At 44.3% G+C, this 24,262-nt stretch overlaps 1 long non-coding RNA gene across 1 annotated transcript in view; it reads right to left on the minus strand.

The window, feature by feature from the left end:
• LOC144728606 (uncharacterized) overlaps window positions 1-24,262 on the minus strand; it is a 61,710-nt gene that overhangs the window by 29,539 nt on the left and 7,909 nt on the right. Inside the window, exon 3 of the long non-coding RNA XR_013587543.1 lies at window positions 9,345-9,392. This is a non-coding gene — a long non-coding RNA (uncharacterized LOC144728606). The remainder of the gene's footprint in view (window positions 1-9,344; window positions 9,393-24,262) is intronic.

A 24,262-nucleotide genomic window follows, 5' to 3' on the forward strand; every position in this document is an offset into this window, starting at 1 on the left:
TCTGCTCCTTTTGGGCTAAGTTCACGGCGCGGCACGTGGAGAAAGGGACGGTGGCTTACGGGGGTGCGCTGCAAGATCCCCTGCGTGCCTGCCCCAGGTTCCTAGCTCGGAGCTGAAGCGTCGTCTGTCGCGAAGAGCAGACTACTTGGACGGGTGGAGGCGATGGGAGGACCGTACCAACGTCGTCTACGCATTCCGATTGACTTTGTTTCACAGGGCGACTTTTTTAAAATTAATATCACTTCTGGCGTGTTTATGCAGATAATTAGGATCGTGTTGAAATGTTTGCTTTGCATTTTAACCCCTGTACTTGCTGTTCTGGCTGTAATTTACGATACAATTCACTGTTAATACCGGCGTGTAAACAAAGTACGTTTAGATTCTCATTGAATTATTAAATGGTCGATTTGATCAAATCTGTTGTAACTATTAAAGGTGATGTTTTTAATTCAAATCATGAATATGTTCTGTTAATCAATTTATCGTTGCATGTTTTGTTTTAACAATTTAATATGAATGCATATGTGGAGTGGTGAAAGAACAACATAACTGCTGATATTAGTAGTGATCATAATGTGACGAACGGGCTTCATTTTAATACAATGGCTCTATTGAACAAAGCAAATTGCATCACTGTATTTATTTAGTATTTCAATAAATGACCCTTTAAGCAACGTACAGTTTTAACGGTATTGAATATCTGTACAAAATCTACATGTTACATGAATTTTTCGTTGGAAATATTTGTTTTCACTTATAAATAGTTCGTTTTATAATGTCCTCATTATTAATACATTCATGTAAAACCCCTCCAGCTATTCGTTGAAACTTCTTATATGGTTACAATTCAGTTGTATATTTTAATAGCTACTACTACTATGGTATTGTAAATATGTACAGGCATTAACATTCATAGTGACATCCTGTCTTACTCAATGAGAGCAGTCAGAATATATATTTGGTGCATATTGAACATTTTCGAGCAAAATAAAACTCCTTAAATAAGTTTCGATTTAAAGCTTTCGTGACTGCAGGGATTCATCTTCTTGGTTCTTTCGGTAAAGTCACGTGACTTTACCAAAAGAACCAAGAAGATGAATCCTTAAATAAGTTGTAACAGGAACGAATAATATATTGGGTTAAAATGACAATGTATTCATTCATAGGAATGTTCCACACACACACACAGGGGCATGGAGGAATACAGTACTATCACTCGATACTAATAAGTATATACATCCAGACAGAGAAATATCGGGCACATCAATCTACAGTATATACGAGGGTGGCAGCACTGAGTTTTCGTAACGATGTAAGCGATGCACACATACACACACCCTTCCGTAATCTAGCGTCTCCAAGCACCACCACAAAAAAAAGAAATAATAATCAAATACAATTTTTTTCGATGTAAAGCTTTCGTGACTGCAGGGATTCATCTTCTTGGTTCTTTCGGTAAAGTCACGTAGAAGGGAAATAATAAAACAATAAAAATAAAACAGAATAAAATAATTCTCACAACGATTCGGCCACAACGCAAGCAGCCGTCCTCAGGTGAAGACCAGGTCTGTCGGGGAGACAGCATCATTCAGACGCGAATTATTTTATTATGTTTCATTTTTATTATTTTATTACTCCCCTTCTACGTGACTTTACCGAAAGAACCAAGAAAAATCAAATACAAATCAAACAGTTGTAATATTCCTCGGTGTGCAGCACCTGCCTGAGTCACAGGCTGGGAAGAGGGAGCCACACTGCTTATATTGAGAAAATGTGTTAACATTAAACACCAAGGCCAGACATTAATGTAAAAAAAAATTCCCAACTGTAATCGTTAAACCATGAATACCTCACGCTTCACTCTTCTGTTGCTGATATAAGAGAGTGATTCTTATCAATATTAACATCTTGCAAAAGATGCAAAATACCATAACATCCCAACGAGGTTCACAAATGACAATTCCCAAGCAAATAAATGCGCAGATCATGCATCGAATTTGATTACACTTAAAAAATAAACTACGTTCTTTAAACAGGAAACAATTTGTGGAAGCCAACCCTAAGATCTTGCTGCTGACCTACAAGGCCCTTAATGGACTTGGTTCCACAATATCTGCAGGAACTGATTCCATGTCTTCCATAATGCAGGTCTGTTTGTGTAAATATAAACATTAGTCGCAACAGCCAACGTGTTAAACGGAATCCATGTTAACTCTCCGAGGTCCCCGAGATCCTCGGAGGGCCTTCTTCTAAGGACGTGCGAGGTCAAGGCTCTGTTCCTGGGGCAGAGGTCGCAACCGGGTACCCGATACCCGTACCCTACCCGATTCCCGGCTACCCGTACTCGGCCAGGTACGGGTAGCCATTTGCGACCCTGGTGCGGCCGGGTACGGGTACGGGTAGACCGTGAGTCACTGGTGAGTCACCGTTTGTCACTCATTTCCCAACGTCTTGTCTCTTCTCACAATTCAAGATCCTAGAATCAACCCACCCGCGCCTGCAACATGGCTTCATCCCAGAGGTCGCAAACGGGTACCCGTACCCTACCCGAAACCCGGCCGGGTACGGGTAGCCGGGTATCGGGTAGGGTACGGGTACCCGTTTTCGACCCTGGTGCGGCCGGGTACGGAATCAAAACCCGTTTGCAACCTCTGTTCCTGGGGTGATCGCGCTTTTGCCAGCGAAGCTCACAAGAGCGCGGAAACACTTCGCCTTGGGTAAAATCAGGAAGTTGGAGCGACTCGACTTATTTAAATTGCTCTTTGAAAACTCACCTTTTTGAACTGAACTGTACCCGAAACGTCGTGAGAATTTTTATTTTATTATGTTTTATTATTTCCCTTCTACGTGACTTTACCGAAAGAACAAAGAAGATGAATCCCTGCAGTCACGAAAGCTTTAAATCGAAATGTACACAATAGTTCGAGCCGTTTACCCTGGTTCTGTTGTATTTCCTGCTTTATTTCTATGGCGCATTGGGATCTATTGGACATCGGTTAACTACTGGACATCTGTTAAAAAACCGAGCTTCACAGCTCATCGGATTCCTCCAGTATGAATAAATATTCTGATTATGAAATGCGCCTTACAAATTCAACAATAACTATCATTATTATTCCGTGTGTTTTACATATGTATAATTGCAATTCTTTCAATAGGTATTCACACGACACCTATGCAAGTTGGCCACCATAACTGCAATTCTACAAGGAAACTTACAAAGAGACACACTATAACGAGTACAACTAATTCGGTAAACCACGGTAGTAAGGAGAGTGATGCAGAACCCAATAAAACCGATCAACCACCAAAAAAAAAATCGGTTTTACTATGCAAATAAACCATGCCAACAACACCTTGCCTCATCAAATCGCAGCGGCAACAGAATTCCACTCCATGGCCCTGAGAGCATGAGACATTGCTCATCGCTGTGTGGGTTCACCGAGGTACTGCAAGTAAGCGTCGCTCTCCGTTATCGACAAGTTTGAGCGGGTGGCATCCGAACGAGAGGGAAACCCGCCCCCCCGAAAGCAACCCTGGTTGTCGAACAGGGTAGCGCTAGGAGCTGGCTTCGTTGGGGGTTGGGGGGTGGTGGGCAGGCGGGCGAGGGGGGGGGGCCAAGACAGCAATCGACAGTGGCTATCGAACGATTTGGCAGCCGCTTGGCAATACATTATTCACGGCGCGTCGCCGCAGCATTTGCGATCGATCGCGCTATCGCGTGGCGAGCGGGAATGTGCAGGTCGTTCTTCGCTCATCCATCCATCACGCCTCCATCCTCAATGAATGACACTGCAGTGCGATCGATGCCCAGTAATAAGAAAAGCTTTGCATTTCTGCGCGTATTAATTCCCTGACCCTGAACGTGACCAGGCAGCGCTAAGCGAGCGACAGGAAAGTGGGGGGGGGGTGGAGTCGGCGGGGAGAACAAAAATAAAGTCAATAACGTCTGGAAGAGGCGAGATGTTGAATGCGGTGGCTTCAGTGGCACTGCAGCATGGGTTTTAGGAAAACTAAGCGCAGCTGTGATAATACAGACTGGCACGTTTACTCTAGCCCTTTTAAAAGCACTTTGCTTCAATGTACAATTCCAGGCCTTAATATATGAAGCACGTACATGCAGCATTTTGCCTCACAATATTTTGATTAATGCGCTCCTTTTGTGAAAACAAATATTAATAAATTATTCCACTGTATTGCTTCGTTTACTTAACTGTTACAATTTATTCCGCCCGAAAACGTTTTAAACTTAAAATGTTTTTTTAAAATTATAAGTTGTGGTTTGAAAGCAAAATGCGCATTACGAAAAAGAAGTAATTTTTTTTTTAAATGACCTTACCAAAAGCGTGCCACATGATACAATGATATTCGTTATTTATCGCAAATTTTTTTTTTGTAATATCACACACACAATTTTTGCATAAACATCAAGACAGCTCGCGCTCAGATCCAATTACACGGGCAACCAAAACAGCATGCGCAGCACGGTCAATATCGCACGAGATCACATCCATCTCCACACCCCTACCGCTTTTGCTCCTCACCTTGAATTTACTGTTTTATTATGCAGCAGATAGCCTTCAGGCCCACAGCCACAAAGCAATCAGCGTCTCGTGTCTTTTTTTTTTAACTCGCCTGTCTCGGTAATGGAAGTATAAGAAAGCCATGCAAATAAGACGCCGCGGTTTTTTTTTGAGGATTGGGATCGGAGTCGAGGCAACCAAAAAAAAGCTAGGCCATTGCGCGCACACACACACACTCTGAAAAAGGCCCTCCCAACTTTGTTTTATGACCTCCCTGAATTGTAATGCCATTGGCCCCCCCGCATCTTGTAGGAATAAATAAATAAATAACAGCGCGTCGTGATGGCATTTTCATCAACGGCCATTTGTGCATTAGAGATTTATATTTTTTGACAAATGTAACCGATGTGGACAAAAAAATATACAGGGCATACGGGAGTGCCTGTCAGGATGAGGATGAGTGCATTAACATCACAGTGTATTGTTAAGCAGTATTAACCAATGAAAAAGCCAATTACTTACACACTGTATACAAATATTCTTAGGTTTTTTCCGTTAAAGTCACGTAGGTAAAAAATTTAAATTAATAAAAGTAAAATAAAATAAAAATCACGACATTTCGGAGGCAACACAAGCTTCCGTCTTCAGGTGGAACCGTCACAGCCACGACAGCTGTATCAAGTAAATGAGAGATTACAAGAGCTACCACTCCGTATATATAATGGTTGAAGAGGGGAAGGGCCAAGTACGGCACACTTTTTATTAATATGGTAAGGTGAGGCTTAAGACTAAGAATAGACTGCATAACAAAAGACTGAGCCACCTCTATGGCCTTAACAGACTGTTGGGGAAAATGCTGTTAGCGAGCACCTACAAAGGCCGGTACAGTACACGAGGGGATGGGTACCCAGCACCACGCTAGACCACCTTTGTCTCCCCAGTAGCAATGTTTACACACCATACCAGGTACTCATTTGAGGCCGAGTCAACCTAAGGGAAGTGCAGGACCAGTTCAGATAATCGTCACTGGTCTTGGTCGTGAGTGGGAATGGAACTTGGGTCGCTGGGTTCGTAGATTAGCGCGCTAACCCATGCGCCACCGCTCCCCGCTACACTGCACAAACTCGCGCACACTCAAGCACTCGTACTATATGACACTATCAACGTTGTACATATGATCATCAAGTGCGAAATACAATTATACGACCGGACGAACAAACAATACAAAGAGTCCAAAAAAAAAAAAGACACGCGGACCGCAAATTCGAATTAGCAGTTTCGCGATAACAAAAGAACCTCCCCCCACCCGAACAAATGCATCCAAAGCATATGGGCAGCCAAACACCGTTGCAACGGCCAATCAGCTGTGCCCCCGTCTACTTCATCCCCACCGCGGCATATGGGACAGCCGGGTGACTTATAACACACGCGGGAGGCGCGGTCGTCCTCCCAGCGCACCACACGCAGCGGGGCCTGGCAGCTTTAAACTCACCACGCCCAACCGAGGCGGGATGGGGTGAGTGGGGGTCTCTAACTTCAGCCACAGGTCGTACCCTCCCCTACCCTCCCCCTCGATGCCGCCTTGCCCACCCCCCATCCCAACACCCACACCTCTCTCCCACCCTCTCACCCCGGGCAAGCCGGACAATGGGAGGGCTTTTCAAGGCGGACATTCAAGTTTACGTGGGAACCCTCTCCCCTCCTGACCTCTGGATTAGCATGAGAAAGGGGGGGGGGGGCTAAGGAAGGAGGGGGGAGGACGAGGGACTGTGCTGAGGGGCTCTCTAGAAATCTGCCAGGTGTGGCCACGCCAAGAGCCCCACGCCTCCGTGCCAGACACGTGACTTTCTCTGCCGATAGATGACGTAGCGAACAAAAACAAACACGAATATGACGATAAATAATAATAAGTGCAAAATTGAGGAAGGGTTGGGATCCTTGGATGAAATGCGCCTTACAAATGCCAATTGTTCGTGATTATTAATAGAAGACTGTCAAAAAGCCCTCTTGAGCAATGGAAAACAACGAACAGAGAGCATAAATTTCGATTTAAAGCTTTCGTGACTGCAGGGATTCATCTTCTTGGTTCTTTCGGTAAAGTCACGTGACTTTCTTGGTTCTTTCGGTAAAGTCACGTGACTTTACCGAAAGAACCAAGAAGATGGACAGAGAGCAGCCACGGAGTTTCATTGTGCGTGCCGTCAAATCGCTTTTCTCGCAATTTTACACTTTCAAGAGAGCAAGCGTGTTTCCGGTGTGCGTACGTACGAATTCTTAATAAGTGATATTTACAAATACTTTTTTTTAACACGCTTTAATGAAATGTACCGTACTCGTAATGGCAGAACTCCACGACTCCAGGAAGTGGCCCTGAAGCTTGCCATAACGTAAGGAACTGTGGTGATTTACAGCCAACGTCAGTTGAGTGTCGACAATTAGACCCAAGGCGAAACATAACATATAAAAAAGATGGTTTAAAAATATTTTGTATGAATATAGTATTGTCATCAGTACTACATAATTATACCAAGTTTTCAGTCGATACCACATTGGTAAGTGGGTTAAAATTGAGTTACAAGATTTGAGGATACGACAACAACAGACAGAGTGAGTTAATAGAAAACTTGCAAAAAAATATTGTTAAAAAATATATTTTTTATGATGGAATATATTATTGTCATCAGTAAGACATATGTATACGAAGTTTGCAGTCGATACCACATTGGGAAGTGGGTTAAAATTGAGTTACAAGATTTGAGGATACGACAACAGACAGAGTGAGTTAAATAAAAGCGTGTAAAAAGGGGCGACAGGAAATCATATCTTTACGAGAAATCCAAACGGTTGTCAATACTCACAAACGTAAATAAAAAAAATTCGATATGGTAACGCTGGTCTCACCTTTGATGTGTTTATTCTGCAATAGCATTCAAACATAACTGTAGAACTTCTAAACGAATCTGACTACAGTACAAATTGTATCAGTATGGCAGCCTATACATATGTATATACATGCACAACGAGCCGAATAGAGAGCACATTGGCCAATGGCAAAATTTGGTAAAATTTCTGAAAATGCGGCCAATCTGGTCAGATATTCCAAGTTAAGCAAGGGCTTAGGCCTGGAAAGTGCTTGGATGGGCAACTACCATCCACAAGTGGTGTTGTAGGGTGAGGATACATGGTGAGCAGCAGAGGGCAGTGCATCAAAATCCATTGTTGTACTCTACTTCCATGCTCCCATGTCTACGCTCTGCACCTTCAACAACCAGAGAGCTGACCAGGGGAGTGGGCGTACAGGACCGACCCTGACGATGTCTTCATCAAGCAGAGCATTTACGAAGGGCCGTGCCGCTAAGTTCACTGCAGTATATGTATACTAAAATGCGCGTACGATTGCAAATAATATTTTCCTGATATCCCCCCTGAATGCGATGAATTTGTACGTTGTGCTACACTATTCTCAGATCAGATTCCCCTTCAATGTTTCATTAACAATTTAACATGTTACAGTGTTTTGTCAACCCAATGCTGGATTAAGGTCTGTCCCCTGCACACCCCCCCCCCACCGCGTAACTGTGTCAGTCATGGGGGTATGTTGGACCGTACTTCACCATGATAGTCAGTGAAGGTTAGTGAAGGGGTAGCTCCAGGAGTCAGTTTAAAAACACATTCCTGTGGAGGGAGCTGGTAGGAACGTTGGGTTGCTCGGTCAATGGCCAGGGTCAACGGCGGCGTGGTGTATTCCGCAAATATGCCCTACTATGAGGGCGGGCACAAGCCGGCGTGAGTAGGTTAAACATTGAGTTTTATAAGGACACCACGGGGTGACCAGCCCCTCCCCACCCAGCCCCTCCCCACCCAGCCCCTCCCCACCCAGCGCCACCCTCCGCACTCAGCCCCTCCCGCCCTCCCCTCCCCACCCAGTCCCTCGCTCCCCACCCAGCCCATCCTTGCACGACGGACGGACACAATAATCCCCTGTGGGCTGGTGTAACCAGTGGGTTCCTACCAGTACCACTCATCGCTCTGATATCGCGGTCCTCAAGCCGCTACGGCCCTGCTATTACACTTAATTGTATTGTGAACAGCAACTACATTTTTAAAAAGTAAACAATGTGGGGTTTGTTTAATCTCTATGTGGTTTATAAGCTTGTTAATTACATTTCTCACAGGCTCATCCTGTGTTGCGTTGAAATGGCAATTTAAATGACAATAATCATAACACGGCCTGTTTGAGTACCACAACACTAATTCAGTTAAATGTTGGCAAGTATGTACGTATAACTTCTTCCGCACCGTACGTAGCCGACCGTCCTAATCGGAGCTACGGCACCTTGTTCGTCACACTGCGCTCTGAACTCAAGTGACCTGAGCTCGATTCCTGGCCATGGTTATCATCAGCAACATCATCAGTGGGGAAGGAGGGGGGGGGATATCTGAGCCGGTTCAGCCCCCTCGCCCCCCCCAAATCCCCGCCCCCGAACCCACCCGCCACTTGACCAACCCCCACTGACCAACGTGGTGATGAATGTTCAAACAACCCCCACGACGAGACGGCATGGGAAGGCGTTCATCCAGCAGTGAACTGACAAAGAGAAGTGGTATTCTATTTTTAAAGATATAAGTGATTAGTGTTAACATTCTCAAGATAAAGACTACTGACTGGGAACGCTCAAGCTGATGATTGCATTTGAGCGTTTTGGAGCTCATCTTGATTGCCTTGGCCGCACGCAACGGCTGGGTATAACGTGAACACATAATTCACAAATGGGTAGTAAATTAACGTGGATTATTATTTAGTTAAAGTGGTATTCCTACCTGGTGAAGTGTGTGTTGTAACAGTCGACTTAAGCTCTCCGTCATTGTCTGGGGTGAAAAAAAACAAACACACAGAAACAGCGGCTGTTAAATTCTACGATAAATTACAAAAATTAACAAAAGCTTAAGAGCGTTTTCATGTCGGCTTAAATTATTCCATTACAGAAGATTGAAACCTATTCAACGAAGCAAAGAAACTTGTGTTCTTGTATTCATCGAAACTGGAATTGTTTTATAGCCATCGTGTATGTTATGAAAGCACTTAATATCGCAGCATGGAAAAGCAATAGAAATGTTAAGTAGCCAAACTTAAAGAGTCCGGAACCTGCAGGGAGAAGATGTATTGCCTTGCGCAGGTCAATGTATGCGAAGGAACCTTGCTGTTTTGAAGAATGAATAGTGTCACCAACCCCTTCATACTGCTAATATGGGTTCATGAAATGTGGGGAGGGTACCCACATTTTACCCCACCGCATACAATCCATCAGTAACGTATCCTGCAGTGCACCCGTTGCCGTGCTGCGCAGACAAAAGCAAGGGCCGGCGCCACAAACATAAATGGCCTCTTGTTGTTGCACGAGCATAAGGCCATCTTGACCAAACCACAGTCGACTCGGTGCCTGTGTAGTGCAAGTGTCGTGTGACAGCCCCGACCTCACCACAGCCATTCCATTAATGCCAAGCTTTTTGTTTCTACTGTAATAAGAATCATTAAAATGCACTTTTCAATCCACTGCCGGGTGAAAAAAATAAATTTTCTATTTTTGATTTAAAGCTTTCGTGACTGCAGGGATTCATATTCTTGGTTCTTTCGGTAAAGTCATGTGACTTTACCGAAAGAACCAAGAATATTTTCTATTTTATCAGGTAAGGCACCACTGAGCTGTATAGCTCTTTTTCAAAAGCGACCTGGCTACCCGCAAATGATAGCTCAATTAAGTGGCTTATCGTGTGGAAATTTATAGCAACCAAATGCTCTAAACATGCATGTTGATTCGAAATGGGTGGAGGGGAAAACCCGGAGAAAAATCCACTCGACCACGGGAAGAACATGCAAACTCCAAATATGGAGGCGTTAGGGTCGGGATAGAACCCACGACCTCCTGTATACCAGGCGAGGTAGTTCACATCTCAGCACCTATGCACCCGATGAAGCCCTCCTGATTCTATAATTTGTGGCCAGGTCGCTTCTAAACAAATTACTACATCACTCATTGGGGCCTTGCCTGGAAAAAAAAGTTTTGTTTTAATGTCAGGAATGAGGATTGGCCTGGACTATACTTCAACACGCTGCCAAATGTGGGTTGATGGCCCAGGACTGGTTCACATATCACTCGTCACAAATGTCAGCCAGAGCTGAGAATTTAACGAAGGTCACCGGGTTCCTCGTGCAGTGTGCTAACCAAATCAGTCCAGAGCCCCCCCACCCCCTTCACCAACCCGTAATAGTCAAGTAAAGTCAAACAACTCCCATGGGCTGACACAACATGGGAAGGCAAATTGTCTGACAGTGGATTGATAAAAGCCTGTAAATTATAAAAGATATTTAACTTGCAGCTCTACCAGCCTTGGCAGAAACATCGAGGTTGGTACCTTTCTCTGTCTCCCCATCGATGACTGCAGAGAACATGCGGAATGTTTTGAAGGAGATTGTCAGGATGACATCTCAATTTGACATCTCAAGATGACATCTCAATTTGACATCTCTATATGACACGTCTCAATATGACACGTCTCAAATATGACACATCTCAATTTGACATTTCAATATGATATCTCGTGTGCGGACACATGACATGCACTCCAATACGTTTAAAGAAAAGAGTGCGCTCACTGGCAATTCAGAGGGAGCTGTAGAAACTTGAAGTCATGTGGAGTAATATTAATTATGACGAATTATTGTGCTCAGACCTGGAGTGGCAGTCCAAAACGAATGAAGTAAATTCAATTATTTATTATGTGTTCTATTCACAAACCGACTTAGTAGAAAATACACAATACCATAGGGGCCTTGAAAGACGTGGAATAAAAACTTGACTTAAAGCTTTCGTGACTGCAGGAATTGTTTGGGTCTTTCGGTAAAGTCACTTAGATAGAGAAAAAATCTAAATGAAAATAAAGTGAATAATAAAGAATACAAATATGATGACGTTTCAATCGCAACACAAGCAATTGTCATCAGGAGAAAAAATAATATTTTACCTCTGCCAATCAGTAACAATAGGACAAATAAAAAAAGAATACTGCAATTGCAAAGAACTTTTGATGGCATGGTATTGACAGGAAGGCTGATGCGATAAGTACATGTTCCTGTGGGTCTGAAAGCTGACACACAGGGCATTTAAAAGCCTCTTTAAAGCTGCTATTTTATTTTCCACGAATTAGTGTGTGGCCTTCAACAGGCAAGAGCATTCTGTTTAGTGTTCATCTTTTTTTTTACACAAAATGTCACAGAGGTTTGCACAACGGGATGTCCACGTGAACACGGGTCATGCGGCAGGACGAAATCTATTCCCTGTGCCTTACACAATCCATTACAGCAGAATGTGATTGGGTATTTTTGGCAGAATACGTTCAAAATAGCAACAACGTTATATGTGAAACAAAATTTGGGCGTATTATCACACTCGCGGAATGGTCAGTGTCTTAAAAAGACTAACACTGACCTTCCGTCCACTAAAGGTGTGGACATTTTTGCTCCTGCTGAGAAATGCTAAGATAATAGAACCCATGGAAACACATTCCACGCAATCATCACAGTCGTGCTCAAGATTCCTAGATGGACAATGGGCTGATTTGGCTGTGCATGTGGCTTGAAGCTTGAATTAAATCTACGAGTACACATCCACTTTTTACCCAAAAGGCACTTACACCTTTGTTTGGCGATTCCAACAGCAGCATGAGAACACGTTCAAGGCTCGCTATTTAAGGACTGAATAATCAAGTGCCCAGAGAGGAAAAAAAAGCTCACAAAATAAAAAGACATGAGTACACGGAACACTATTGTTTGCCATTTCACTGAATAGCACTTTCAAATTACTGCCTGTAATGTGCCAATTTACAACACTGGATACCGACCCCACCTCCCTTCTCCCCACCCAATACCGCTGTATATGTATCGTATCTCTTTTCAATTTTCCCAGGAAAATGGGAACCCTGAATTGGCCGCTTTTCTGCTGCACTGCACACCGCTCTGTACTGGGCAGCTTGCAGTCAGAACATAATGCCAGGAAGGGCAGCAGTCCCCTTGTACAGCAAGTGTTATCAAAGGTTTCAATAGCAGCAAAATTGAAAATACACCATCACTGCAGACAGGTGGCTATCATAAAAGCTGGAAAGAGGCTGCCATGGGCATTGCTCTAAGGTGCTTTTTATGACAACTTAAAGAGGATGATGTTATCAAGCAGTTAGAAGAAAAAAAAATGGTAACCTCACAATGTGGCTCATATAAAATGCCCAGATGGTAAGGAATGAATTGCTTCATTACATTCATAATTCAGCTATTATTCCAAAGAAATTGTATCCATCGATTGCTTGCAATGGGTCAGTTTGATCCTCTGCTTTCATATCTGGCCGGCCAATCTGTTAAATAATGTCACAGGGTTATGCATTATAAGGCCAAGCATCGTACGACAGTTTGCAGGAAATGTAAGTAAAACTAAATAACGAATTATAACCCAACATAGCAAGCTCATTAAACATCGTAATGTTCACCTCAGGTACTTTTTATCTCTCTCTCTCTCTCAAGAATAATAGGCAGAAACCTCTTACTTCGTTATTAATATTTAAAAATGGTAATTAAAAGTTTTGCTAGCCAAACAAGTGGAAACAATGTTCCACAAACAAAGTGGTTGCATGAAGGGGAAAAGTCGTTGAGGGAATATCCTACAAAGATGTGTCCAAACACAGACTGGCCGTTATTTATTAATGAAAGATCCGTCACGTGGCAGGGAAATGTAAGAAAAAAGCCCAAACGATTGTTCCATGTTAGATTAAATGTACATTTTGATAATGTACATTGTATATTCATAACTGGGTAACTGAAACAATAATACTGGTAGGATCCCCCTGGTTACACCAGCCCACAGGGGATTATTGTGTCCGTCCGTCGTGCAGGGAGGGGCTGGGTGGGGAGGGAGGGGCTGGGTGGGGAGGGGAGGGTGGGGAGGGGCTGGGTGGGGAGGGTGGGGCTGGGTGGGGAGGGGAGGGTGGGGAGGGGCTGGGTGGGGAGGGGCTGGGTGGGAGGGGTGGGGCTGGGTGGGGAGGGGCTGCTCACCCCGTGGTGCCCTTATAAAACGCAACATCTAAACTACTCACGCAGGCTTGTGCACAGTAGGACATATTTGCGGAATACACCACGCCGCCGTTGACCCTGGCCATTGACCGAGCAACCCAACGTTCCTACCAGCTCCCTCCGCAGGAATGTGTTGGTGTAAATGGTGGAACAAAGTTTTGACTAATCGAGCCACAACGATTCTTAAAACTAAAAAAAAATCCACACAATCACTGGGAGAACGTGCAAACTCCAAATATACAGCAGGTATCAGGGTCGGGTTCGAACCCACGACATCCTGTAAACCAGGCGAGGTAGTTTACATATCGCCACAGCAATGCGTGCATGAAATTGCATGTGCACATTTTTCTATTTATGTTGTGCAATATGGGCTCACGTGACCCCTGCAGTCCACTAGCGGCCGCTACATCCATCGCAATGTGAACAAAACAGAATCGATTCTTGAACTCCAACACCTCAATCATGACCACGCACAAAATCGCCAATGGGAAGACGGGTGTGGCATCACTACGCCTCCCGTGAACGGCAAATTGGACGCGTGCAAAATAAAAAATGTTTTTTCTCAAGACAAGTTGCATTAAAATAAATCGAAGCTGTCTAAAGTGTTGTGCTCCTCCTTAAACCTTTCCAAGGTCCTTGGACAACAACGTGCACACCGCATATAGAAGTCACGGTGTGAGACAAATATAGGGCTGCCTCGATAACCCAAAAAAAAAGCAGTAACAATAATTTAATCTTAATTTTAGAACTTTCGTGACTGCAGGAATTATTATTTGTTTCTTTCGGTTAAGTCACGTCTAAAGATAAAATAATAAATTTAATTAAATAATAGAATACGATGTTTCGATTGCAACACAAGCAATCATCATCAGGTATAATGAAATAGCGACATAAAATCTAACCAGAAAACTATAGACAGACATATTAGCAGACAGATATCACCAAGATACATAGCGAGAGTAACACAGGTAACAGAGAGCTTCTTGGTGATATCTGTCTGCTAATGTCTGTCTATAGTTTTCTGGTTAGATTTTATGTCGCTATTTCATTATACCTGATGATGATTGCTTGTGTTGCAATCGAAACATCGTATTCTATTATTTAATTAAATTTATTATTTTATCTTTAGACGTGACTTAACCGAAAGAAACAAATAATAACAATAATTTAGCAAGATCAGGCAACCCACGCCTCATTTTCACCGGGTCAAAGGTCAAGTGTAATCCCAGCTAATTATAGCCATTAAAGAGGTTAAATTGTAAAGGGGAATGCTGTTTATCAGATCATCCTTCTCCCATTGGGAATAAGTCAAATATTAAATCAGTGCACCTGGCGTATATACAATGCTCAAGCTTTGTGCTCTTCATTAAGATTTACAAGGTCAGGTGAAGTTAATTTAGATTTGGCTGAACCCAAAAAGACAGGGCAATCTTACAAGGGTAGCCACTTTACAATTTATCTCCGAGCTCCAGAAGTCTTAAAAAAGGGGGAAGATATTGTTCCTTAATACTTCTTCTTGGTTCTTTCGGTAAAGTCACGTAGGTAAAACAATAAAATAAATGAAAACAACTAAATTCAATCACGACGTTTCGGAGGCAACACAAGACTCCCTCATCATGTGTTGCCTCCGAAACGTCGTGATTTAATTTAGTTGTTTTATTTTATTTTATTGTTTGACCTACGTGACTTTACCGAAAAAAACAAAGTGTATGAATCCTTGCAGTCACGAAAGCTTCAAATCTAGAATATTGTTCCTTGTTTATTTTAAACTTCCCTCGTCTGAAAGCGTATTGTATGTATTGTATAAAACAACACCATTATAATGTGAAAACATTACTTTAACCTTATCATACTTTCAACACTGAGTGCAAATAAGTTTAGAGAACATTTTTTTTACTGATGATCTTCAACGTACTGTGTTTATTATCAGCTCACAGTGTCACAAACGTAAACTTGTAAATAAGGACATAACCACCTTCAAGTGAACCTAGATATGTAATTATTATAACTAAAACTAACCTTCCATTGCACATCTTCAAATCTATATGCAAGGCCTATTTGCTGACGTTCGCTACCAAATATTCACATTTTTCTCACGATCGTCTCTGATAAGCATGAAATGTTTTGATAAAAATGAATACCGTACACACGAGGCGTTTGCACGCCCGCAGTAGAATTGTGCACAAACACGTTTTCGCGATCGTGTGTGTGGTCATTGGGCGAGAACTCTCACCAACGCACACAACACAGAATAAAGTAAACCGTGCACGCGTTTGTTTTGCTCAGTTGAGGCACAGAACACGAGCCGGATTTCTGGCAACGCTGCGGCGGCGGCGGTGGCAATGAGCGAGCGGCGATCCCAAGACAAAGATCTGAGTGCGAAGATAGGTCGCTCAATGCTCCCGAACACATCTTCAGGACAGACAAGCTTGCAGATGGTGGGGTTGAAAGGCGGCTTGTGCATGTGCTCTCCCTTGGAGGCCGAATGTGAGCAGTTCTTGTGCCAATCTCACTCCCCGATGATGTGTTTGCAGGAACATTATTGATAATGTAGAGTCCTTTGTGGGAATTTTAAGCGTGCTATCCAATTCACCTTCTTGTGGGCATTTAAAGATCCCGCAGCCCTCCTCATAAGGTGACAATTTTATATTGTGCGACACTTGGCGGCTTTTACAAACGATATGTACTCATATGACAGCTTGCAAGGCCATATAAGAAAGTGATTTTAATGAACAAAATATATTTCAGTGAATGTTACAAAAAAAACCCAACACGAATATTTAACCTTGATGAGTTCACACAAGTAAAATTCCTGAAGATGACTTAATTTAATATTTATGCTGTTGTATCTGCTGCTAAATGACATACGCGCTGTATGACATGGGCATAACACCTCACAGTGTGCCATCACGTAAACCAAGATATTAATTTTGAGGTTTCATTTGCTTTAGACATCAGTGCTTCACAAAAGCAGAATCGTGTACAGGTATGCTGCATGACAGTAATTAACTTAGAGTATATGTTAATAGTAACGTCTCACGCCAATTATAAAGGTTTTTGTTGGGGAGATTACAAACAAATTGAAAGGTTCTCTCGCTTGTGAGAAAGGTCCAATCCCTCCCTGGCTTGCGTGAGCCAAGACCAACTGCGCTACCTTAACGTTCTCGAGATTAAATTCCGACTTTGACCTTGACTGAGGTAACCACAATTTTTGAGTCTCTCTTCTGATGTATAACACAAAAATAAAATTAATGGGAAAACCATGATCACTGGTTTCCCCGTGTAATGAATTTTGTGGCCATGCAAGCATGCCAAACTCTTTACACGATAGCTTCTTTGGACTGCCCTGAATCTCGTTTCAGGCTCATTATTTACTTTTTTTTTACTTTACGTGCCTTCGCCCTTTTTTTACGTAAACGGGCATCGTAGCATCCCACCGCATTTAGGAAAAATCCAATCGCAAACCTCTGCACGTGTGAGCACGAAGCTCGCACTACTGGAGCCCAAACAAAGGCGATGTGGGGGGACCGACCCTTGGGGCAGCACTCCACACATCGTTCCCTCCACTCCGCGCGCGTGCGTTAATCCAGACGCATTTCAAAGCTCTGAAACAGCAGTGGAAGGCTGCCAACTGAAGAAGGGAAAACCAGAGGTCGCAAACGGGTTTTGATTCCTTACCCGTACCCGGCCGCACCAGGGTCGCAAATGGGTACCCGTACCCGGCTGGGTATGGGTACGGGTACCCGTTCCCTACCCGTACCCTACCCGAAATGAGTGACACAACGGTTACTCACCAGTGACTCACGGCCTACCCGTACCCGTACCCGGCCGCACCAGGGTCGCAAACGGCTACCCGTACCCGGCCGGGTACGGGTAGCCGGGTATCGGGTAGGGTACGTGTATCGGGTACCCGGTTGCGACCTCTGGGGAGAACATTTATTAAATAGTAGGCAGCAATAGATATTTTGCTGTCGCGATTGCCACCGCCACCAATGACCACGCGATAAAAAACGTGTGGTGTGTTATGCGACGTTTGATGTTTGTGTCCAGTGTAGCGGGTCATTCTCCATAGCCACAACCTGGATTCCAGTTACATTCATAAACGCAAAGTTACAATTACTGAAGGCTCCACTTTGTAGAAATGTTTCAGACTCGATCTAACCAGTCAATTGTTTCCACCCCCCCCCGCTCACAAAGGCACTTTGAGGAAACAAACAGCTCTCTGTGAACTGGCATAAAATAAACTTGTGCTGAATGAAACAATGGCCAGTAGACCAAGGTGTTTTAGTTGACGTAATAACAATGTGTTTATTCACAATGGTGGCGGAGAAAAAAAAAACATATTTTTTACAGTTTTATGAGGCTGCAGCGACGGTGACTTTTCTTTTCGGAGGATTTTCACCAAAACTACGTTGTGCGCAAAATGTACTTTGCATTCACAATGCGCGTGTTTGCGCCACGCGTTTAGAACGGAGAAGAAAAAATATATATACATTAATCAATGGGCCTGTGATGTTGAAAATGCGCATTGTTTCAATGCAGTTTTTCAACAATCCTTCCTTTGTAATCATCATTCAGCACGTGTCAGGAGATTGCAAGCACTGTGGTTATTTTCAACGTATGCAGACATCGCTGCAACCCACAATAATATGTTTGGAGGTGACATACCTTTGCAATTTCAAAAACATTTCAAAGTCACTACACTTTTTCAGGCGTTTGTTATGTTTCACAAAACAGCGCATTACCTGTACGCGATAACATCCATTTCTCACACTACCTTTGTTGATTTTAAAAGTTTCACGGTCATTGCTTTAGCCGATCAAGATGCGGTGGTTAAAACATCCCATCACGCCGATGGATGGGCCAATGAATGGGAATGGATAAAAGCACCACGGTGATGCAATTCGTTCGTCAGCGGTTTGGCAGATGACTGAAAAATGACTGCAAGTAGGAAATTAATTTAACACCAAGAGCCAAACAGTCATCGCCAACTGGCAGCAAATGTCAAATACCGCACAATTCGGATCTCATGGCACAATCCGAGCAAAAACTATCGTGGTGGGTATCGTGGAGGTAGACTCAGCCTAAGATGGGTACCTGGGTATGGTGCGTGCGTTAAGAAGGGGGGAAAACGAAATTACGAAGCGAGTGGTGTGATGGCACGGTGGTCATAACAGAAACTCGCCAAACAGCACTTGCTCCAACTGTCCATACAACTGAACATGTCAAAGAAATATCTGTAGGCAAAGATTACTGCCACGACAGCACACACACACACAAAAAAACCACCAGACAAAACTTCTATATTTAGTTGCTGACAAGAAGGGAGCGGGGTGTGCTTGAGATGTGAAGGGTTCCCGGGCAGATGGGCTGTTTATACATTCTCCTAAATCAGACGTGACATTCCGCCTTTCAGTACGGTTGGAGAGGTATCGTTTAAGCAGAAGCAGCAGCAGCAGCAAGAACAACAACAACAACAACAAACAAAAATGTCAAACACCCTGGGAAAATTCTCAGAAAGGTCGCGTGCCAAGATGCCCGGCATTGCGTGGCAGCACCGGGGGGGGGTGGGGGGGGGATCGCCAGAGCCACCAAACCACCACCCCCCACCGCCACCACCCGGCGTGACCACGCGGCAGCCCACGGGAGAGTCACTGCTGACCATTAATATCGAATGCGTCTGGGCCCGGCAGAGAGGAGAGAGAGCAGCATTGACCAATCTGTCATCCGCCCCGTGAGTTACAGAAGGTGGAGGCCGCCTTCCATCAATTAGGCGTTGTTTTAATGGCTACATAAAACAAAAGTGAAACGACAATGAGCGTGGCGTTGGGGGCTATGGCTGGAGGTTGGTGGGGGGTTTGCGAAACAAGCGAGGGAGATGAGAACGTCACAGGCAAGTGCCGGCAAGCCGGGACTAGCAGCGATGATGGAGGGCCACAGCTGAATTGAGACAAAAGATGTCCCCCACCATGGCAATTGACAACCAACAACAACTGGCTGCCGATTTTTACGCAAACATTTCAGCGATAAGACGGACAACAGAGTCAAATGCGTGCGCCGTTCTGTACACGTGCAGGTATACCGAGGGGGAATTCTATTTAACAATGCCGGTACCAATCTTGATTTGAAGCTTGCGTGACTGCAGGAATTCATACTCTTTGGTTCTTTCGTTAAAGTCACGTAGGTATAAAATAAAATGCCGGTACCACTTAACAATGCTATTATAGTGTCATTGAAAATGACTCTGAAGTGAAGCCACTGCAGTGTAATGATCGGCAATCCAGCGTTGGCCGTTTCGACTTTATCTCCCTGGAGAGGCAGTTGAAAGCAAGTCACAAGTTTCTTAAAGCCACCCAGCATGGAAGAGTAGGCCAAAATAACCTCAAGAAGGGGCTTAATAGAGCTCCCTCTACTGGTGGCCCTTCCACCTGCCATGACTTGTATGTATGTCGAACTTCTTTCGCACCCTACGTAGCCGACCGTGCTAATAGCAGGTGCCGGATCAGGACATTGCACGGCTGTGCCTTTACCCTCCCAATCTTAAGCGAACACACGCTTACGTAAATAACCTAGATCGTAATTTGAGAAATGAATTTAAACAAATTTAAATCTATTTTGGAGCAGAAAAAACATCCCATGGAAAACGGACTTTCTGGTAAACTGTTTAGAAATGCCAAATAATTGCCAGAATGCGCTATCAGTACTTAGAATCACACACTCCTGCCTGTCCAAAACATTTATCTGCAGGCGTCTGATCGCTGATCGTATCCAAGAGCGCACACTCGATAGCTGCTGGGTCGTGGCAAGCCAACCAAGCCTCTGCCATCGTACCATCATCATAGCCCGTAGCAAAACACACTTAACCCCATCCTATTCTGAAAGGCTGCCCTTATGTCACACACAGATGGTTCACTGAAAAAGGCAGATTTGTGTTTCACTTTAACCCTTCCATTGACAGCACATTTGCGGTGGCAAAATCACAACTTTGGACGGCCACAATTGTGTGTAATGAGGTCGAAAAGACAGTGTGGCTATTCTTCTTTAAAATGCCCTACTTTTATACAAATTCACAGCCCTTTTCCAATCCACCGCTGGATGATGGCCCTGCCCATGCATGCTTCCTTTGGTTCATACTTCACCACACTGGTCAGCAGGGCCTTCCATGGGGGGGGGGGGAGGGGGGTTGGAGGGAGCCGGGGCAAATCCCACCGCGTGCCCCCCCCCTTCACACCTTCAAACTAAACCGGGAGTATTACATCTGACACCGTGACGTCAAAGCGCGAGGCCCTCCCCAAAGCGCAGGGCCCGGGGCAGTCGGCCCGGTTCGCCGTGCACCCTAGGGTCGACTCTACGTTAGGGTCGCCATGCACCCTCGGGTCAGTGAGGGTTGATGAGGGTTAGAGGGCGTGGAGGGGGCAGGGGATTGGTCCATAACCAGCTCAGATATTAGCCGTGGCCGGTTTTACAGCGCAGTACCCGCAGAACACAGCGACCCCTTGTTCACACCACTAGGACGGTGGTGTGGCACAGAAGGAATTATTCCCATTACAGCCATCTCCCCAATTACATCTGTGAGGCCAAAGTTTTCAGGATCAATTCCCCACATACTGCTTTATGCTCCCTGCATGCTTGTAAGTTGGTTGTTACAAACGGCCTTGTTTCTCAGCAGGACTGTGAAGCCTAATATACAGCCTACTCGCCTGCAGGAGTAACACTTGCATTTGACTCTTAATAAGCCCCATCCTGGTGCTTACAAGTGACTTGGCAATATTAATTGGTTCCTTTGAGCAAACTCTATTTCATGTTAGTATCTATTTATTTACACAAGAGTCTCAAGAGTCGTTTCAAGGAGGGTCATGTACATTTGTCACAGTTAGGTGGCGACGTGGCGATGTGTAAGCGCAACTGAGTAAATTTGTGTATATATATATTTTTTCAGAATTGGGAGATGTTTTGAAAGGTAGCAGTTACATCGTTTTTTTTAAGCTATGGAAAGAAACCAGAAAACTTGCGAGGAAAACCATGCAGACAAGGGGGAGAAGATATAAACTCCAAACAGAAAGGCACCCTAGCCAGGAATCAAACCCAGCTGGTCCTTCTGTGAGGCACGGGTGTCACCACTGTGCCACCCTCCCCCGGCTTGCATGAGTTTTATTGCGTAGGGAAATTAATTTCCAACTTTCATATATTAAAATGCACGGTTATACTATTTTACACTGTCCAGAAATATGTAAGTACGTTATTTTTCTTTTCAAATTTTCACCCACAAATAATAGACAAATGAAAAAAAAAACCCTACTTAGATTCTATTTTCTAAAGTCTGCCTTGAAAAATCTGGACAGCATAACCTCAATGGATCTCGCGTATTGATAGTTCTAAATAAAAACGTGCGACCATTCTGATAGAGTCCGTAGAATACTGACAAATGCAGAGATAATAACAACAGTGCAGCCCTCAACATTTGGTCATAAGAATTTAAGCACAAGACAAAAGTTCAGTGAGCAGTAACGCTACCACACGAGTCTTTCGGAACATCGACGCAATCGTGTCGTGTTGATGCCCAGTCTGAGTGGGCTTCTTTCTCCTTGCCGACTTGGCGAATTTGTATTCTGACGACGCCAAGGCTAACGCACCGATATACCGTGTACGGCCCCGAAAACCATGATTCACAAATGCGAGCACACAAAACACATTCAAACACAATGAGTCAAAAATCCACATGGCCCCCCGGGTTTCGTGCACAATGTGGAGGCCAACCTCGATGTACATCACAACAAAGGAGGGAAAGAAATGGGCCCATCACAAATGGCTGTTTTTACCCTTTCTAATACCAATATGGAGTCTGTACGGGAGGAGGGGGATTAGATTTAACTGTCTGGCCTCTTGGCAGCTCCCCTCACTACAGTAACAACAAATCAAGACTTCGTGTAATGATCAGGGTCAACAGAGCGACAGAGAAGCCGTAAATTTGTTTAACATAATTTTTTGCGCCTCAATTTTGTATCATACACATTTTAGTTTCCCTCCTCGGCACTTTTTAATTCGAACAAAATGCACGAAGTTTCGTTACGGTTTCGTCTCCAAAAATTGCTCCCAAAAATCTAAAAGATGTTTTGTTCTTGTTGATTGGCACAACCTCTTCCGTATTTTTCGATTTTCCGCACTGATGATATACTGTACGTGAAAGCTGGATTATACCGCAGCCACTGCTAAATCATACTGTAGTGAAGATTTATATGACATTTTGCGCTGATGGTGAAGATATTTTTTTTGGAACGAATTTGTTTAACGACACTGAAGCAGGAATTGAGTATTCAAACAGGGTACAACGGGGGTGGCGGCTGTTGCCCACATGCATTTTGAAGAAGCACAACAGCCCCGCCGTGCATTCGTATCCGTGAGATTTAATTGAGTTAATCCAATCCAGGGAGGACCTTCTCCTAAATACAAACGAGTCGCGCCCACGAACACACCTCTCCGCGTGCGCGCACGCGCACACACACATGTAAAGAGTAATCAATCATGAACAAAACAGCCAGGACAAAGTGATTAATTAATTTGCAATTAGGTTGCCATTCACGGCGTAATTCAATCATTTGAGCAGCACTCACTCTCAAGCGATGGGGTGGCGGGTGGCGGGTGGGGCAGCTGCTTGCGCCTTGCCAACCACACTGCATCGCGCCAGTAGATGCCACTGTGGAGCAAGGCACTTTTTACGCGGTAGTTTGAGCGAATTTTTTGTTTTTAAATCGCTTCGCCTACACAGCGCTCGTAATTACTCAATTAATTAAAGTGGCGCGTAAAACGCTGCCCGTAAGTTTTACGCCGGCTCACAGGTAGGAATGGCGTGGACCGGTGTTGGTCGGCACCGGCGAATCGTGCAGAGTGAGCGATGATTCCTTGTGCAACCGCCCCGTTTTATACTTTTTGTCAGCGTCCCGTTAACGACGGCGACGATCTTATATTTGTGAAACAAAATAAGGTTTTGACCCTTTCGGGCATTAAAACAGGTGTTAAGATGTTCAAACACCAGATATAAACCTTTTTAAAGGAATCAAGTCTGCATTGACCACACGCACTTGTGGTGAACATGCAAAAAAAACATGCTCTGATAATATTTGCACAAATGACGTCATTTCCGGAAAAAAAAACATGTGGAGCGTGGCCGAATAGATTCATTGGGATATAAGTAAATAATCATCAACATCAGTGTAGATTAATAAGTGATGAATAAAATGTACTGTACATAAAAGCATCAGTGAATGTCGGTTGTTGATTCCGGTGAGTGCACACACGCGTGTGTGAGTGCACTATGTGTCGTGGGGAGCGGTGGTGTAGCGGTTAGCGCGCTGCACTACGAACCTGGCGACCCGGGTTCGATTCCCGCTTACGGCCAACACCAGTGGTGACGATTATTAGAACCGGTCCTGGGCCTCCCCTAGGTCGACTCAGCCTCAAATGAGTACCTGGTGCGATGTGTAAACATCGCGATGAGGGAGACAAAGGCGGCCGGGCGTGGTGTTGGTCACCCACCCCCTCGTGTGCCGTGCCGGCCTTTATAGGTGCTCGCTAACAGCACTTGCCCCTACAGTCTGTTACAGGCTATATGGGGGATCTTTGTCTT

Source organism: Lampetra planeri, chromosome 29 (genome assembly GCF_965212315.1).
Source record: "Lampetra planeri chromosome 29, kcLamPlan1.2.h2, whole genome shotgun sequence".
Classification (NCBI taxonomy): Eukaryota; Metazoa; Chordata; class Hyperoartia; order Petromyzontiformes; family Petromyzontidae; genus Lampetra; species Lampetra planeri.